Raw genomic sequence first — 20210 nt, 5'->3', positions numbered from 1 at the left:
TCACTTATAACTCGCCCAAACGATGCGAGAGTCTTTGACACTTATACACAAGGGTTGTGCTCTCTTATAACTTGGCGGAACGGCACAAGAGTTTGGAGGTGTGAGAGCTCTGTGTTGGTGTAATATCCTTTTGGTCAAGGTTGACCTGGTTGACTAAGCTTGAGTTGGCTCAAGTGTGAGTCTTGATGTTTGGGTTTCGATATTTGACAATACATGGAAATTGCAAATGCAATAATCCATTTGGGAAGCTTGTTAATACAATTCCCCTCTGCTCAAGATTGACCAGTTAGATGTGAAGAAGAGTCAAGTAGGTCAAAGAATTGACTGAATACTTGACTGGAAAAGCCCTAACTGGAGGTTAGGCAGTTGAAAATCCTGGTGAGCGAAGCCAGGTGAAAGACCTAGTGAGTGAATCTAGGCAGATGGAAAAACCTAGTGAGTAAAGCTAGGCAGATGGAAAGACCTAGTGAGTGAAGCTAGGCAGTTGAAAATCTTGGTGAATGAAACCAGGTGAAAGACCAAGTGAGTGAAGCTAGGCAGATGGAAAGACCTGGTGAGTGAAGCCAGGTGAAAGTCCTGGTGAGTGAAGCGGGGTAGTGGAAAAGTCTTGATGAGTGAAGCCAGGCGGGTGAAAGCCCCGATGAGTAAAGTCAAGCAGTGAGGAAAATCCTGGTGAGTGAAGCCAGGTGAAAACCCTAGCGAGTGAAGTTAGGTGAAAGTCCTGGTGAGTGAAGCCAAGAAGATGGGAAGTCCTGGTGAGGGAAGCCGGGCAGTAGAAAGACCTGGTGAGTGAAGTCAGGCACGTGAAAATCCAGGTGGGTCAAGGTTCACCGGACACCTAGTGTTTGGAAGTCCAAGTAGGTCAAAGGATTGACTAGATACTTGGTATAAGAAAATCCAGATGGGTCAAGGATGACCGGACATCTGGTGGAAGGAAGTCCAAGTGGGTCATGAATGACCAAACACTTGGCACAAGATGGTAAGTTCAAAGTGGGTCAAGGTTGACCGAACATTTGGCACGAGGAGAAAAGTTCAGGTGGGTCAAAGGGATTGACCGGACACTTGGTGAAGAAGTCCTAGTAGGTCAAAATTGACCGGATGCCAGGCATAATGTTCCAACAAGTCACGATTGACCGGATGTTGGAATTGGAGACCTTGGACTTGGTTTTAGGCAAGTCAAAGGTGGTTCAATCGATCAACCGATCGATTGAACTGAAGTCCAATCGATCAATTGATCGATTGGAGGTGTGCTGCGAAGAAAGATGGCTCAATCGATCGGTCGATCAATTGGGAGCTTATGTCACGCGCACAGAAGCTTTCCCAATCGATCAACTGATCGATTGGGAACCTCTAATCGATCGGCCGATTGATCGGGGACAAGCTGGAATTCTTACGCGATCGCGAGAAAGCCTGAATCGATTGGTCGATCGATTCAGGCTATTTCCAGAGAACACATAGGTGCTCTGAATCGATCAGCTGATCGATTCAAATCCTCCCTAATTGATTGAGAGACATTCAATCGATTGGGATCCGACCGTTGCGCAGGTTATAACCGTTGTCGAGCGTCTTCCTCCGCAGATTTTTGTCTCCACTCTCAGCGATTCTTCTCCATCGAGCTCAGTGGCACACGCCAGTTCTTGAAGGGTCTTAGAGAGAAGTGCAGTTGCATTCCCAAGCATCAAGAGGCAGTCCCAAACAAGAAGAGAGCATAAGTGTTGTAAACCTTGTAAGGTTTGTGTTTGTATTTCTTCTTTGTTTTGTGTTGTATGCGTGTGTGAGTCTTGTACGAGGTTTCTCCACCTTCGGTAGTTATTGAGAAGGAATATTTTCTTAGTGGAGAGTTCTCGCGTGTGTGAATCCTTGGATTATTCACCTCTTCTTGAGGTGGATACCAAGTAAATCTATGTTGTTAGCATTGGAGCTTGCTTTGAGTGTTTTCCGTTGCATATCATCACCAAGAAGCAAACTACGAGAAGCACGGCGAGCTATTCCCCCCCCCCCCCCCCCCCTCTAGCACATTTCGACCCTAACAAGTGGTATTAGAGCAAGGTTGCTCTTCACCAGAATCATTGTCGGAAGGGGCAAGGAAGCTAGAGGGTGAAGAAGTTGGAGCAAAATCCATAAAGTCGAAGACTTCAACAAAAGCTCAATTTCAAATGGAATTCTGAGATGGACTCGGATTCGACACGAGGCTGCCTCAACCATTCACAATGACATACTTCGATTCTTGGAAATCAAGAATCAAAAATTTCTTGATGATGGGGATCGAGCAATGGTTTTCTCTCATGGAAGGCTTTGAAGCTCCAACAAATTCAAAAGATAAAATTCTCAAGAAGAGCAAATGGAGCCAAGAGCAAATTCAAAGGAGCAAGGCAAATGACAAAGTGACTAAGCTATTGGTTAATTTATTGTCAAGCGATATTTTGGCTCAAGTTGAGGAATTTAAATATGTCAAAGAACTATGGAGCAAATTGACCAAGCTTCATGAAGAACCCTCCACTGTACCAAATCAAGACAAATCCAAAGAAGGCAACTCATTGGAGCAAGACCAAGAGGAAGATGTCTCCGAGGTTGAGAGGTGCTCGACATCAGAAGAAGAAGAGAAAAGTCCATCCTCACAAGGACACGAAGATAAAGGAAAAGGAGTGTACTCCTTATTTCATGTGCATGAGGATTCAGAAGTTGAGAGATGCTCAACATCCGAGGATGAAGAGGAAGAAGCCTCTGTTGGAGCAATCCCAATGGTCCGTGCGACCATGTGTTTTAGTGTTTGGGTAAAGGGTTTAAGTTAGGTTCACCCTTGTATTTGATATGTGTATTTGAGTTGTGCAGGTTTGCAGGATACACATGTGACTCAGGTTGATAGCTTCGAGTTCGGTGAAGGATGGAGAGTCTGAGGGACCGTGGACAAGGCAGCGATGACAAGGGCTGAGGGAAGCGACTTTGAGGCATACGCGAAGGATGGCATTGGGGACAAGCCATGGGCTTGAATGCATCCGAGGGACGAGAGCCAAAGGAAGTAGGCTTAAAGGCAAGAGGTCAAGGCTGCAAAGAAGCGTCAAGTGAGTCATAAGGGTGAGGGTCCGAGTGCTGAGAGATTGTACTCGGAGTAAAATCCTAGGTTTCGGATTCTACTGTAGCAGTTACTGTAGCAGTCGACTACTGAAAATAGCAGTCGACTGGTGTTGTCGACTGGTGCAGTTGACCGGGCAGTTGACTGGGAGCAAATAGAATGTTTCTATTCGCTCGGTTTACGTGGAGCAGTTGACTGCTAGTTTTGGCAGTCGATTGGTATCGAGCCGTTGGGATGTAACAGTCAAATTTTCACAGAGGGCAGTGGACTACTAGTTTTAGCAGTCGATTGGTAGGCGGGGGGTTTCAACCCGCGGCCTATATAACCAAGGCTTGGAAGCTTAGTTATCCCTGACGAAATTAGTGGTGGAAAACCCTAATTAGTAGTCTACTTGTTTTCAAGTGTTTGTGAGTGTTGTGGTGAGGTTTCTCCACCCATAAGGAGCTACTTGAGATAGCCGGAGTTTACCGAGGGCTAATCCACCGACGGATCGGGAACGTCCACCTTACGGACAGTCGTGGAGTAGGAGCCCTAATCTCCGAACCACGTTAAACGAACGTGTTAGTGGTTTGCATTTCCTTTCTTAGTTTTAGTCTTTACCTTATTTGTTTTGTTTATTTTTCGCTGCGCAAGCTAACCTTATAGGAAGCGAGTATTTGGGGGTGTCGTCTATCCAACCCCTCTTCAAGCCGGCCACCGATCCCCTCACAGCCTCCACCTCTAGGATTGAGGGGGAGCATGGACCATCATTGCTTGATCAAGAAAAAGTCTCTACATCCAAATCAAAAGAATCAAGTGCCTCCCCTACATGTGAAGGTATAAAGGTTTCAATTATTAATAATAAAAATTATATCATATACTTTGAGTGTAGGGAAAAAGGGAATTACAAGAGTAAGTTCCCTAAATTGGCCAAGAATAAGGGTCAAATGGCACCAAAGGGCAAGGAGAAGCTCAAGGAGACCGTCCCCGCAACGAAGAAGAGCAAGGAGCATATTATGTGCTTCTTGTGCAAGCAAAAAGGACATTATCGAAGTCCTAAGGGGAAGAAACCGGCCAAGCCTAAGGGAGGAAGCACAAGTCGAGGGGGAGCTTCCAAGGTAAAACCCAAGGTATCATTTTTTGAGTCTATCCCTCTAAATCATGCTAAAAAGCATGCTAATTCTAACCTATATCATTTTAATGCTATTTATCATAAACATAGGAGACATGATAGCATTAATGAAAATCATGTGGCTTTTCATGCTAAGACTACCACGTCCAGGATTAGGAAGGTATATAAAAATTTAGGCAATAACTCTAAGGACCGTAGTTATAGGCCTAGAAATAAAAATACTCAAGGATAAAATGAAAAACCAAAATCTAGGGATTTATGGAAAGAAAATCAAGTCTTAAGGTCAAGACTTAATAAAATGGAAAAGACCCTAAAAAGGATGGAATATATCCTAAAAGGGCAAAATGAGCATAACCTAGGTCTAGGAATACAAAAGTCATTCAATGGTCATAGAGGTTTGGGATACAAACCTAAGGCTAAGAAGGATGTGACTTCTTACCATAGGGTTCCATATAGCTATGGAACCAACTCTAGGTCTAAGGGTCAAGTCAAGGATACAAGAGAAGTTATCCCTAGGAGTATTTTTGTAACGACAAATGTGACTAAGACTTCTAAGAAGTCTAAGAAGGTCACAAGGGAAGCAATCCCTAGAGTTGATTTAGAGGAGGTGACCAAGGCTTCTAAGAAGCCTAGGAAGGTCATTAGGAAGGTAACTAGGGAGGTTATCCCTAGTGAGTACCTAGAGCATCCAAGGAGCACCAATAGATTTTGGATTCCTAGGATCATTTTCTCTACCCCTAGATGGGTTAGAGAGTGTCAACTCTATCTGGAAGGGTGGTTAACCCAACTTTAATAAAGTTGATACTTGAAGGCATTTTCAAGGTTTTTGTTAACCTTTGAAAATATAAAGGATTAATTGTTTACTCTTTGGAAGAGTAAAATATGTCAAATTTGAGGAATTGGACTTAATTTAAAATTGGCGCATTTGAGAAAAGAATAAGAAATGGGAAGTTGGGATTTTGGTATTTTCTTAGGAAGTTAAAGGCAAGTTAGGCCTTAATTTAAAAATGATTACTCTTTGAAAGAGTAAAGTGTGCCAAACCTTGAGGAATTATGCTTACTTTTAAATTGGCACAATTAATCAAGAGGTAAAGAAATGCCAACTTAGATTTTGGCATTTTCTTGAAGTAAAAGGTAGGCAATCTAGGATTTAATTTTAAGTTAGCTAAGGATTAAGGATACTTAGATAGATAATCTAGGTACTTTATTTAAGCTAAATTACCATACTTTGTTCGCTCATCATATGTCATGACATCATATTTTGCATTCATACTTTATTATGAAAAATATAAAAATATCTTGTCATGTCATACATACATCATGTAGTTATAGTAAATTTTCTTTTGAAAATTATTTATTTTAATGTATGTCGTAACTCACCATGCATTATTTTTAATTCCTTACAATTAAGGATAATGACATTTACTAGCAAGCAACATCCTAGGTGGACGTTCATAATCCAAAATGTCTAGATAGATATGCATGATCCCTAATTTAGGGCAAAACTAAACTTTACATCTCACAAAGAACTATAAGGTGACTTGTATGTGTTTTAGTACACATTAAATATAAGTGAGATATTAGGATGATCAACAAAACTCAATATGCTGATTTAGTGCATTCTTTTTGAGTTTTAGGGTCATCAAAACACATAGTTATGTATTTTCAAATCATTGGGAAAGCTAATGTACAAGTCATGTGCATTGAGCCCAAAGAACATGGTTGGAAATTAGTTTTTAAAATACTTTTGAAAAACCTTGGTGAAGGTTATATTTTGATAGTAATCATCATTGAATAGTTAGTCACAAACTTAGAAGAAACATTGAAGTTTTTGCAAGTTTCTAATTTTGTGTCAATCTTTGAAAATATAAAGTATTTTCTTAGAAAACTATTTTTCTATGATAGTATATACCCTAAATAATGTCTACAATGATTTTCATGATTTTTAGACTTTTTTGAAATTTTTTGGGAGTTTCTAAATTTCCCTGAAATTTAATTTCAGGAAATCAGAGCCCCAATCGATCAGTCAATCGATTGGGAGGCCTCAATCGATCGGGCGATCAATTGAGAATGCTTTTTCCGTGCACAGAATGTCACAAAATCGATCAACCAATCGATTGGCCTTGACTGGATCGATCGGGCGATCGATTCAAAGGGAGTTTCTGCGAACAGAAACTCGCGGAATCGATTAGGCGATCGATTGAAATGGTTTCAATCGATTGAGTCACAACTTCAATCGATTAAGGAAGTTATTTTCAACTGTAAATGTCTGATTTCAATTTTTTTTTAAACCATTTTTAGCCTCTTTAACCGCTCCTAACCCCTTGAAACTCATTTGTATACACTAAGGGGGGGTTTTCATAGTGAAACAAGGATGGAATGGTTAAGGAAGACTAAGTTGAAGTTTAGGTTGAGGTTTGCATTTAAATTTTGATATTTGAACCTCAAAACTTCAAATTTTTGGGTTTTCTAAAGGTTTAGGAATTCTAAATCATTGTTGGTGCAATGACAGATCTTTGAAGGATGTCTTTAGGGGAGTCACTCGCTAATGACATGGAAATTATTTTCCGAAACCATACAAGGTGGTATATCCTTCTCTTGAAAAATGCTCAAGGATGAGAATTGGATACAAACGAAGGGTATGAGACCTTCATTGTTTTGTGAAGAGGTTAATACTCAAGGGTGAGCATTGGAGATAATGAAGGGTATGAGACCTTCATTGTGGTGTTGTGAACAACGAGTGAAGTTGTGAACAACGGTGAGTAACTCTTCAGGAGAGAGTTCTTTTTTATGTATGTCAATAGGGGGAGAATGTAGGATTTAAGTTAGGCCTTCATTTCCTAAAGAAGTAGTTTGCCCTCTAGGAAAGGGGGAGAATGAAGGAAACCCTCATTCATACTTTGGCATGAAATGAAATTGAGGCTATAGGATTAGCCTAATTTAAAGATATTGTCAAACATCAAAAGGGGGAGATTCTTGGTGCAATATCCTTTTGGTCAAGGTTTACCTGGTTGACTAAACTTGAGTTGGCTTAAGTTTGAGTCTTGATGTTTAGGTTTTGATGTTTGACAATACATGGAGATTGAAGATGCAATCGTCTATTTGGGGAGATTGTTGATACAATTCCCCTCTGGTCAAGGTTGACCAATTAGATGCGAAGAAAAGTCAAGTAGGTCAAAGGGTTGACTAGATACTTGACTAGGAAAGTCTTAACTGAAGGTTAGACAGTTGGAAATCTTAGTGAGTGAAGTCAGGTGAAAAACCTAGTGAGTAAAGCTAAACAGATGGAAAGACCTAGTGAGTGAAGCTAGACAATTGGAAATCCTGGTGAGTGAAGCCAGGTGAAAGACCTAGTGAGTGAAGCCAGACAAATGGAAAGACCTGGTGAGTGAAGCTAGGTGAAAGTCCAGGTGAGTGAAGACGGGCAATGGGAAAGTCCTGATGAGTGAAGCTAAGCGGGTGAAAGTCCCGGTGAGTGAAGCCGGGCAATGACAAAAATCCTGGTGAGTGAAGCCAGGTGAAAACCCTAGTGAGTGAAGCTAGGTGAAAGTCTTGGTGAGTAAAGCCAGACATATGGGAAGTCTCGGTGAGTGAAGTCGGACAGTGGAAAGACTTGGTAAGTGAAGCCAGGAACGTGGAAATCTAGGTGGATCAAGGTTGACCGGACACCTAGTGTTTGGAAGTCCAAGTAAGTCAAAGTGTTGACTGGATACTTGGCACAAGGAAATCCAGATGGATCAAGGATGACCAGACATCTAGTGGAAGGAAGTCCAAGTGGGTCATGAAGGACCAGACACTTGGCACGAGACGGTAAGTCCAAAGTGGGTCATGGTTGATCAGACATTTGGCACGAGGAGAAAAGTCCAAGTGGGTCAAAGGGATTGATCGGACACTTGATGAAGAAGTTCTAGAAGGTCAAGGTTGACCGGATGCTAGCCATAATATTCCAACAGGTCACGGTTGACCGAATGTTGGAATTGGAGACCTTGGACTTGGTTTTAGGCAAGTCAAAGGTGGTTCAATCGATCAACCGATCGATTGAACTAAAGTCCAATTGATCAGTTGATCGATTGGAGGTGCGCTCCGAAGAAAGATGGCTTAATCGATCGGTCGATCGATTGGAAGCTTATGTCGTGCACACTGAAGCTTTCCGAATCGATCAGCCGATCGATTGGGAACCTCCAATCGATCGACCGATCGATCAGGGACAAGCTGAAATTCTTGCGCGATCGCGAGAAAGTCTGAATCGATTGGTTGATCGATTCAGGCTATTTTTAGAGAGCACAAAGGCGCTCTGAATCGATCAACCGATCAATTCAAAGTCTCCCCAATCGATTGAGAGTCATTCAATCGATTGGGATCTGACCGTTGCGTAAGTTATAGCCGTTGTCGAGCATCTTCCTCCATAGATTTTCATCTCCGCTCTGAGCGATTCTTCTCCACCGAGCTTAGTAACACACGCCAGTTCTTGAAGGGTCTTGGTGAGAAGTGCAGTTGTATTCCCAAGCATCAAGAGGCATTCCCAAACAAGAAGAGAGCATGAGTGTTGTAAACCTTGTAAGGCTTGTGTTTGTATTTCTTCTTATTTTATATTGTATGCGTGTGTGAGTCTTGTACGAGGTTTCTCCACCTTCGGTAGTTACTAAGAATGAGTATTTTCTTAGTGGAGAGTGCTCGCGTGTATGAACCCTTGGATTAGTCATCTCTTCTTGAGGTGGATACCAAGTAAATCTACATTGTTAGCATTGGAGCTTGCTTTGAGTGTTTTCTGCTGCATATCATCACCAAGAAACAAGCTACGAGAAGCGCAACGAGCTATTCACCCCCCCCCCCTCTCTAGAACATTTTGACCCTAACACTCTGCTCACTTATAACTAGCCCAAACGGTGTGAGAGTCTCTGACACTTTGCACGAGGGCTTTGCTCACATATAACCTACTGGATGCTCGGGAGTCTTTGACACCTTTAGCGCGAGGGCTTTGCTTATAACTTGGCTAGCTGCTTGGGAGTCTTTGACACTTTGCGCAAGGGCTTTGCTCGCTTATAACACGGTCAAGCGGCATGTGAGTCTTTGACACTTAGCGCGAAGGCTTTTTCTCGCTTATAACACGATCGAGCTACGTGTGAGTCGGGGGCACTTGGCAATTTTTCTTTTAAATTCTCCTGCATTAATTGAACAACTACTTTTACAATTTACATGCATTCAATTGCACACTTACTACCCGGCCCGATAGGGCTATAGATGGTTTTCCCTCTAAGGTCGGTCTATATTCCTTCCATTTTCATCTTGCAGGTAGTAAGTGTTGGTGCAATTTGTACTAACGGTCTAACTCAGGTTTTAATGAATGACAAGTGAGTTAAGTTAGGTCTTTATATGATTTAATTACTGTACCAAGTGTGCAGGAGTTAACGGGTCTGAAGGATCTAACACCAAACTGAAATCCAGCTAGATCTGAGGACCTGATAGTTGGTGTGAAACCCAGATAAGTCAAAGGGCCGGCTTGATATTTGACAGGGAATCCAGTTGGGTCTACGAGACCTGACAATCGGTAGAAGTACAGTTGGGTCTGCGAACGTGACAACTGGCATGAAGACCTGATGGGTCAAGAGGTTAGTCGACAGACTACAAGTTGGTAAGTTAGGTAAGTCACTAGAGGAAAGTGACTCAATGAGGATGCGTTCCGATTGAGGGACAGTAAGCGTCGGTCCAGTTTAGGTCCATTTTAGATCCCTAAACTAAGACCTTGACTATTTCCTAATCCAGGGGGGACAGGAGCTAATTATTATTACTCATTATTATTGTATTAACACTTATCTTGTAGGTTATTTTTTGATTTATTGGACTAACGCATTTTGTAGAGCAAGAAGAATACAAAAGGCCTCGGGTGAGCAGTACCTAAGGCGCCTTCAAGCATTAGAAGGGGTCTTGGCACTGTTCATAGAAGGCGTCTTCTACAGGATAAAATTTTGATCTCTTCAGCTATAAGGATTAGCTTCTTTTGGGATCAAGTTTTACACGTTAGAGGTGCCTTTAACCTATGGAAGGTGTCTTTCATAGCCTTTATTGTTAGGACCAAAAGTAGCTAGAGGGGGGGGTGAATAGCTCGTCGCGTTCGCTTGTTGCTCGGCGTTGCTTGTTTCTTCAAAGATGTGCAGCGGAAATACAAAGAAACAATCACACAACGCTAACACGGTTGGTTTACTTGGTATCCACCTCACAAGAGGTGACTAATCCAAGGATCCACACCAACACACACACCCTCCACTAATAAAACTCTCCTTTATGGTAACTACCAAGGGCGGAGAAGCCCTACAAGACTCAATACAAGAAGAGAGGGAAAGGATACAAGAAATACAAGCTTACAAGCTTACAATGAGTATAAACCCTAACCCTAGCTTCCCTTCTTGGCTTTGATCCGCCTCTTGACTTGGAGAACTTCCAAGATCCTTCAAGAACTGGCGATCTAAGCTTTTTGAGTGCTGTGGAGGAGCTGGCGAGAGATCTGGAGTGAATCGGAGAAGAGCTACCGAAGGAATCGTGCGCCTGCGGCCTTTATCGACGCCAACGGTCGGATCCCGATCGATTCGAATATTCCCAATCGATCGGGGAGGCTTTGGATCGATCCACGGATCGATCCAGAGCGCCTGGATCGATCCACGGATCGATCCAGCGCTTATCGCGCGAAGCAGCATCGTCCCGATCGATTCATCGATCGATTGAGACATCTGGATCGATCCACGGATCGATCCACTGATCGATCTAGAGCCTGGATCGATCCACTGATCGATCCAACACTTGGTTTTTGCCCAAAACCAAGTTCCAAGCCTCTCAGACCAACATCCGGTCAACCTTGACCTGTTGGTACATCATGCCTAGCATCGATTCACTGATCGATTGAGACATCTGGATCGATCCACGGATCGATCCAGAGACTCTCTGTTCGCTAGAAAAGGCCTGGATCGATCCAGATCCTGGATCGATCCACTGATCGATCCAACACTTGGTTTTTGCCCAAAACCAAGTTCCAAGCCTCTCAGACCAACATCCGGTCAACCTTGACCTGTTGGTACATCATGCCTAGCATCTAGTCACTCCTTTGACCTGCTAGGACTTCCCACCAAGTGTCTGGTCAATCTCTTTGACCCACTTGGACTTTTCTATTTATGCCAAGTATCTGGTCACTCCCTTGACCTACTTGGACTTCCATCAGATGTCTGGTCAATCCCTTTGACCTAACTGTATTTCCTCGTGCCAAGTATCCAGTCAATCCTTTGACCTACTTGGACTTCCCAACACCAGATGTCCGATCATCCTTGATCCATCTGGATTTTCCCTTGCCTGGCTTCACTCACCAGGACTTTCACCTAGCTTCACTCACTAGGGTTTTCCATCTGCCTAGCTTCACTCACTAGGTCTTTCACCTGGCTTCACTCACCAGGACTTTCACCTAGCTTCACTCACTAGGGTTTTCCATCTGCCTAGCTTCACTCACTAGGACTTTCCTTCTGCCTGGCTTCACTCACCAGGACTTCCATTCTACCTAACATCCCAGTTAGGACTTCCCAGTCAAGCATCCGGTCAACCTTGACCTACTTGACTCATCTTCAATCAATTTCTTATTGTCAAACATCTAAACTCAAACCAAGACTCAGCTTGGTCAACCAGGTCAACCTTGACCTGAGGGATGTTGCACCAACATTTATAAGAGCATATCGATCAAGTTTCAAAAAACAACTCATACACAAGCTTCTACACGTCCGATTGAGGTATCGACTACTCCGGCTTCCTGCTGTGACTTTGCTACAACACTGGTACACCCGTCTACCTCTGAGAAACCATACAAACACTGAGCTTGAACTGACCGACTCCGAAAAAAAGTGTTTGGTAACTTTGAATTCTGTACTTAATTATTGCAAAAAGGACAAGTGTAGTGTGTTACACTTGTTTCGACTTTCTTTTGTACACTATTCCCTTTTCCGGTTGTTCCAAAAGAGGTATTTTAGTGGATTAACCATCGATAGGTCCGCGGGACCTAGGTCTTGGAGTAGGAGTCGTCGAAGGCTCCAAACCAAGTAAAATTGACCATGTCTGTCTTTGTCTCCTTACTTGTTTTTTTTAATTTCTATGTTTTTTCGCTGCATACTTTGTTTTTAAAATAAAAAAGAACAAGTTTTTCAAAACTACATGATTCACCCCTCCTCTCACGTGTGACTCAATCCAACAGTAAGACCTTGAGTTGAGCTTCTGTATCACTTTATACTATCCTCCACATGGGGCCTCCAGCTTGCTAACGTCACTGACCGGCTTGACTCTTTTCCATACTAAGTCACTGACCTAGAATGATATGGGAATCACCCTCCAATTATAGTTCTACTTCATCCTTTGCTGATACGTCATTAGCCGAACAGTTGCTTTATCTCTAATTTCATATATCAAGTCTAATTCCATATGACACTGCTCAGGATTGTCATCTCGTATAGTTGTCTCCCATCGAACTCCACCCCTATTTCGACCACACCACCGCTTCTCCTCTATATACTAAGTGAAATGGAGTTATACCAGTGACTTCTCGCGGAGTGGTGCGGTACGCTCACAGTATACTAGGAAGTTCGTCGATCCAGCTTCCTCCGAGTTGATCGAGCCGAGTTCTGAGTTCTCTGAGGATTTCTTTATTAGTGACTTCTGCCTGCCCATTGTCTTGAGGGTAGGCTACTGAAGTGAAGGCCTATAGAATACAATAGTTGGCACATCACTCTTTAAGCCTCTGTCCTTGAAATTATCTTCCGTTGTCAGAGACGAGCTTGCGAGGAACGCTGAACTGGCACACAATATTCTGCCATAAGAATTTGATAATCATTTGTTTGGTTATATTAGCAAGTGGTTCGGCCTCCACCCATTTAGAAAAATAGTCCATAGCTATGAGCAGAAATTTTCTCTGATCGATTGTCATAAGGAAAAGTCTAATGATATCCATGCTCCACTGGTCGAATGGGCAAGAGACAATAGAGGCTTTTAACTCTTTGGTAGGTCGGTGTGGTGTGTTCTGATACTTTTGACAAGATCATAAATTTGTCACCGTTTGGGCGGCATCAGATTGCAAGGTAGGCTAAAAATATCCAGCCAATAAGATTTTACGAGCTAGTGAATGGCCGCCTGGATGACTACCACAAGAACCTTGGTGTACTTCCTGCAAGATATATTGACTGTCCTCTGGTCTGATGCATTTGAACAATGACCTCGAGAAAGCTCTCTTATACAAGTGATCTCCTATTAATGTGAACCGTCCAACTCTCATTTTAATTAACCGAGCTCCTGGTCGGCAAGCACGTTGCCCGATCAGAGGAACTCAATCAAAGGTGTTCTCCAATCACTTGAGGCTCCTATTTTAGATATTCTATCAATATGAGCTACCAATATTACCTTCTCAATCGGCTTATCCAACACTACAGGGCTTAAACAACTTGCTAGCTTGGCTAGCGCGTCCGCATATTGATTGTCCGCATGGGGGATCTTTTGTACGATCACCTTTGGAATCCTGCCTTTAATTTTTTTGTAAGCTTCAACATATAATATCAGTCTAGAATTATTTATTTCGAAAGTACTTGAGAGTTGTTGAGCCGCCAATTGGGAATCCGAGTGGATAAGAACCCTTGTGGCTCCTACATGCTGAGATGCTTGTAGACCGATGATAAGAGTTCTGTATTCTACTTCATTATTTGTAGTCTGGCAGTCCAGCCTAACGGATAGCTACATCCCGTCTTCTCGTGGTGATATTAAGAGTATTCTTACTTTGCTACCCTGCCGGGTGGATGACTCGTCCACATATATTTTCCAAGTTGTCACTGGCTCGACGTTCTGTATTTTTGTCAAAAAATCGACTAAGGCTTGCACCTTAATCACCGATCTAAGCTGGTACTGTATATTGAATTTGCTCAACTCTGTAGTCCACTTGATTAGCCGCCCGGACACCTCCGGGTTTAGGAGGACCCTCCCTAGTGTATTGTTATTCAAGACAATTGTAAGGTGCAAGAGAAAATAAGAGCGTAACCTTTGAGCGATCGGGACCAGCCCGTATGCCAACTTTTTAAGACAAGTGTAGCGGCATTCGACATCTTTCAATAAGTGGCTCAAAAAGTACACCGGTTGTTGCTTAGCACCGTTCTATCAAACCAATGTCGATCCAACCGCTTGCTCTGTGGATGACAAGTACATCCAGAGTGGCTAGGTAGCGATGGACTTTGCCAGTATAGGTAAAGAAGTTAAATAATTCTTGAGTTCCTCCAGCGCTTTGTCACATTCCACGTCCCATTAAAACTTAGTAGCTCGGCATATAATTTTGAAGAATAGATGGCTCCGATCGAACGATTTGGAAATGAATCTGGATAAGGCTATAATTCGTCCAGTCAGTCGCTGAGCTTTCTTCAAATTGTGCGAAGGGGGCATGTCTTGGAGTGTCTTCACTTTGCTTGGATTTGCTAGGATTCCCCACTCGATTATGATGTAACTGAGGAATCATCCACTTCTTGCTCCGAACAAACACTTGCTAGGGTTGAGCTTGACTCCATACTTCCTCAGCGTCAAGCATGTCTCCTCTATATCGGCACAAGGTCACCAGCTTGGAGGGATTTTATCAATATGTCATTGACATATAGCTCCATATTTCTGTCGATCTGCCTTCGAAACACCTTGTTCATCAATCTTTGATAGGTGGCCCCAATGTTCTTTAGCCTGAACGACATGACATTGTAGACGAAGGTCCCATTTGTCGTAATAAAGCTGACATTTTCTTGATCTTCCTTGGTGAGTGGAACCTGATGGTAGCCCTGATACGCATCCAACATGCATATCAGCTCACAGCCTGCTATAGAGTCCGTCATCTGATCAATGCGTGGCAAAGGGAAGTAGTCCTTCGTGCAGGCTTTGTTCGGATCTCGAAAGTTGATGCAGATTCATCATTTGTTACCAGGCTTGGAGACCAACACCACATTGGCAAGCCAACTTGGTAACTATACTTCACAGATGTACCCGCCCTCTAGTCGCTTCTCCACCTCCATTCGGATAATCTGGTTCTGTTCCGAGCTAAAATCCCTCTTCTTCTGCTTCAATGACCTGGCGTCTAGTTAAACATATAGCTCGTGCTGTGCTATCATTGATGAGATACCCGAGAGCTCATGAGTTGTCCACGTGAACACATCATGATTTTACGTTAGACAGACAACCAGTTTGGCCTTCTTTTCCATGATCAAATCGGCCGTGATAAAGGTTGTGACCTCCGGTCTGCTAGGATGCACTTGAACTTCCTCTTTCTCTTTATAGACCAGCATGGAAGGCTCCTCCAGAATTGCATTTACCTCCTGTCGTTAGGCCTTTTGAGTGGCTCATGACTCCGTCTTCACCATTTCCACGTAGTACTAGCGTGCTACTAGCTGGTCACCCTTAACCTCGCCGACCAAGTTATCCACAAGAAACTTGATCCTTTTGCAGAACATGGAGACAATCGCTCGAAACTCATTAAGCATCAATTGGACAAATATAACATTATTGTCGTGTGTCCACTACAATGAAATTTGTCGTCCTCGTCCTTTTGAGTGGCTCTTCTCCAAGTGATATGGCCAGTAGAACCTGGCTGATCGGTAATACATCATTGCTTGTGAAGCCATATAATGTCGTTGTCATGGGTTGAAGCTCGCTCCGATCAATCTGAAGTTGATCAAACGCCTTCTTGAATATAATGTTCAACGAGTTACCTGTATCTACAAAAGTACGATGAATATTATAGTAAACATTTATTGCCTTGATAATCAAGGCGTCATCATAAGGGACTTCTACTCCCTCCAAATCTTATGGATCAAAACTGATATCTGGTCCCTCTGCTCTCTCTTTGCTGCATCCGACAACATGGATTTCCAATCGTCGGGCATGTGACTTCCGGGCCCGGTTGGAATCACCGTCCGCCGAGCCTCCGGCGATCATGTCGATGTCATCCCGAGCAACATTATTGTGATTCTCTTCTTCCTAGGCTGATGGGCATGACTGCTCGGTAGATGCCTGGGTAGGCCTTTAGTAATCTCTTCACTGGGGTTGTGAACTGTGATTGGTATTGTTCAATCGCCGGCCTACGTTCCTCATGTTGTCCGCTCGATCTACGGTGATGGTGGCGATCAGGAGATGGAGATCGACGGTGGAAATTTAGAGGACTCAGTTAGCGTGGCTTTGATTTGAGATGGTAGAAATCTCTCATATTATGAGTTGTCGAGCGATGATAAGAGCAGAAAAGCAGAGTCCACTGTCAGGGATTGGTAAATTTTGATCGCTCTGCCTCCACATGTTAGATTGCATGGGCTCGGGCTCCTGATGTTGCTGAGTTGCGCCTGCTCGGGGCCCCTTTGTTGGTGGGTGTAGGACGCTCGGTGCTCTAGGACGACTGCCGACTCGAGAATCACTTCCTTCTTCTGAGCTAATTGAGCCTCCTCGACATTGATGTACTTAGTGGCCCACCCGAGCAGATGATCGAAGTCTCTCGGAGGCTTATGAATGAGTGAGGGAAAGAAGTTACCATCTATAAATCCTTGGGAAAAGGAACTTACCAAGATCTTTGAGGTGGCCAATGGGGCGTCTATGGCCACTTGGTTAAATCTCTTAATATAGGCCCGCAATGCTTCTTTGGGCCCTTGTTTGACCGCAAACATGTTCACGTTTGTCTTCCGATAGCAACGGCTGCTAGCAAAATGATGTTGGAAAGTCATTCAAAAGTCTTTAAAGTTGCAAATGGATCTAATCAGCAAGCATTTGAACCATCTCTGCGCCGATCCAGAGAGCAAGGTGAGGAATACTCTGCACTTAACTCTATCGGTATACTGGTGGAATGGCCATGTTGTCAAATTGTTGATTGCTACTCGGAAAACCTAACGGTTCCACTGTACAAAAATTTTGTACAAAGGTCTGAACCTTTTCCTAGCTACCATGTGTTCTTTTAAATTAAACTTGGATCGCCTGCGGAACTTAACACGTTTGATCCTAAGTTTAATTTATTTGTTCTTTTAGATTTAGACTTGGATCTCCTGTGGAACTTAACACGTTCGATCCAAATCACATAGGTCACGAAGACAATTAAATATCTATTTCCAAAATCGGCTTCCAGTACTACATAGCGAGGCACATGGCCTTCTTGGATATGGGAGCAACCACCACCGACTAGACAAAGCCTTTTAAGGAAATTAAATATTTAACCTTCCCATAGTAATCCTAGGTTAACCTCTAAGAACAATCAAATCACAAGGAAAAGTAAAAACAAAAGAACACAATTTCGAAAACTAATTCGAAAAAACTAGAATCGCATGCCTCTTGTATTTGGTATTTTTACATGGAGATAAAACTAACATGATGCGGAAAATAATATTAGTTATACCTTTCTTAGTAGATAATGACCTCTTGATCTTCTACCGTATTCCTCTTCTAATCTCAGACGTTGTGTGGGCAACGATCTTCCGAGACGAGAACCACCTAGCACCTTCTTCTTCTTCCTTCAAGTTTCGGCCAAGCAAGACTTCTAAAGGATGAAGATCTTTTTCCACCAACCAAACTCCAAGGGATGCAAGCTTTCTCTCCTTCTTCTCAAAGCTAAGATCCGGCCACCAAATAAGACTCCAAGAGCATGAAGAGGTTCGGCCACAAAGATGGAGAGAAGAGAAAGGGAAGAGGCCGGCCACACCAAGGAAGAAAAGAGGGAGAAAAATAATAGAGGTTATTCTCCTTGAAGGCACCCAAAACCCCCTCTTTTATAATCCTTAGCTTTGGCAAATAAGGAAATTTAATTACAATAAAATTTCCTTAACTTTCCTTGACATGAATTAATTAAGAAAAATTAAATAAAATTTCCTAATAACTCATGTCATGGCCGGCCACCTCATGAAAGAGCAAATAAGGCAATTTTCAATTCACCAATTAAAATTCCTTATTTGTTTCTGAAAATTTTAAAAAAATAAAATTTCCTTTAAAATCCCTTCATGGTTGATAAAAAGAAATTTCTATAATTTTAATTTTTAAACATATAAATAATTTATAAAGAAGAAAAATAAAATATCCTTTCAATTTACAAATAAGGAAAGAAATTTAATCTCTTTTCTTAATCTTTTGTAGAAACTTATAAAAGAGATATTTTAATTTTTAATCTCTCTTTTAAATTATATCTTCCACATAAGAAAATTTTAAAATTAAAAATCTTTTCTATTTTAATAGGGTCGGCCACCTAAGCTTGGATTCAAGCTAGGGTCGGCCACCCATGGACCAAGGCTTAGCCGGCCCTAGCTTGGTTCTCAAGCTAGCTTGGCCGGCCCCTACAACATGGGTATGAAGGTGGGTATAGTACTCTATAATTAAGAGGTTACGATAGGGACCGAGAGGAGTAATTGGTTTTGGTCTCCCGATAAAATTAAGCATCCCGTGTTCGCCTCGAACACACAACTTAATTTTATCAATAATAATTCATTCCACTAGAGAACTATTATTGAACTACCGCATCAATCCCAAATTACATTTTTGGGCTCCTTCTTATTATGAGTGTGTTAGTCTCCTTGTGTTTAAGATATCGAATGTCCACTAATTAAGTGAGTTACTGGCAACTCATTTAATTAATATCTTAGTCCAACAGTAGTACCACTCAACCTTATCGTCATGTCGGACTAAGTCCACCTGCAGGGTTTAACATGACAATCCTTATGAGCTCCTCTTGGGAGCATTATCAACCTAGATCACTAGGACACAGTTTCCTTCTATAATCAACAACACACACTATAAGTGATATCATTTCTCAACTTATCGGGCTTATTGATTTATCGAACTAAATCTCACCCACTGATAAATTAAAGAAATAAATATCAAATATATGTGCTTGTTATTATATTAGGATTAAGAGCACACACTTCCATAATAACTGAGGTCTTTGTTCCTTTATGAAGTCAGTATAAAAGAAACGACCTCTAATGGTCCTACTCAATACACTCTTAGTATACTAGTGTAATTATATAGTTAAGATAAACTAATTCCTAATTACACTACGACCTTCCAATGGTTTGTTCCCTTCCATCTTGGTCGTGAGCTACTGTTTATAATTTATAAGGTACTGATAACATTATCTTCTGTATGTGATACCACATACTATGTTATCTACAATATAAATTAATTGAACAACTACAAATAAATGTAGATAATTTGACCAAATGTGATTCTTTATTCAAAATAAATGTCTACAAAAGCTTAGGCTTTCAGTATACACTCTAACACAAACTTGATTAGATGGTCTTCGGGATCAATTGACCCGTGTACTCTCTAATCGTCAGAGGTAGATAGTGAGGGGGCAATTAATTGTCAAGGATTTCTTAGGAGAACTACCTGTTGATCCGCATGGGAGAGTCGTCGAGTCGGGGTACTTTGCCTTTCCGCCCATCCTAGACGGGTGTGTTGTCGGAAGAGGATCCTTGTGTCTTTTCAGTTCGGCCTTGCTTTTCTGAGGGTGTGCAGAATAATGCCCGGTGATATAGGATCAGTGAAATTTGGTACTTCCCGAAAGGCGCCAGTCGACCTGTTGCTCGGCTTGCGACTGGCAAGATCTTTCGCTCGTGCTCTTGGGTCAGCTAATTGGCCTTTCACTGACGTGGTTGGGTCATTCGACGCTCGACAGTTAACTGTTGTCTCTTGTTGTTGCTGTACCATCTTTGCAGCCATAGCACTTATCAGCATCTCTAAATCTTCTTGAGTTAGCATCACGGTGGTAAGTCATCCAGTGTCTTCCATCCTCACATTTCAAATGCATGTACTTTTCTCACAGACAGCGTCAAATATGATCTTGTCTGAAAGCGAAGAAGATGGAAGGCTGGAAACGTGGCTCTGTGGTTGACTTGATGGAGACTCCTCGCTGTCTTGCAAAACCAAGAGCATTAGTGCTAGACCGAGAAGGGGTTCCTGGCGTTAGCTCTCCGTCGCTCAAGTCAGTCTTCGGCTTAGTGAAAAGGAGCAGCATTAACAGTA

The sequence above is a fragment of the Zingiber officinale genome, chromosome 9B (genome assembly GCF_018446385.1).
Source record: "Zingiber officinale cultivar Zhangliang chromosome 9B, Zo_v1.1, whole genome shotgun sequence".
NCBI classification, from domain to species: domain Eukaryota; kingdom Viridiplantae; phylum Streptophyta; class Magnoliopsida; order Zingiberales; family Zingiberaceae; genus Zingiber; species Zingiber officinale.
Note: the sequence above shows the minus strand (reverse complement) of the source record.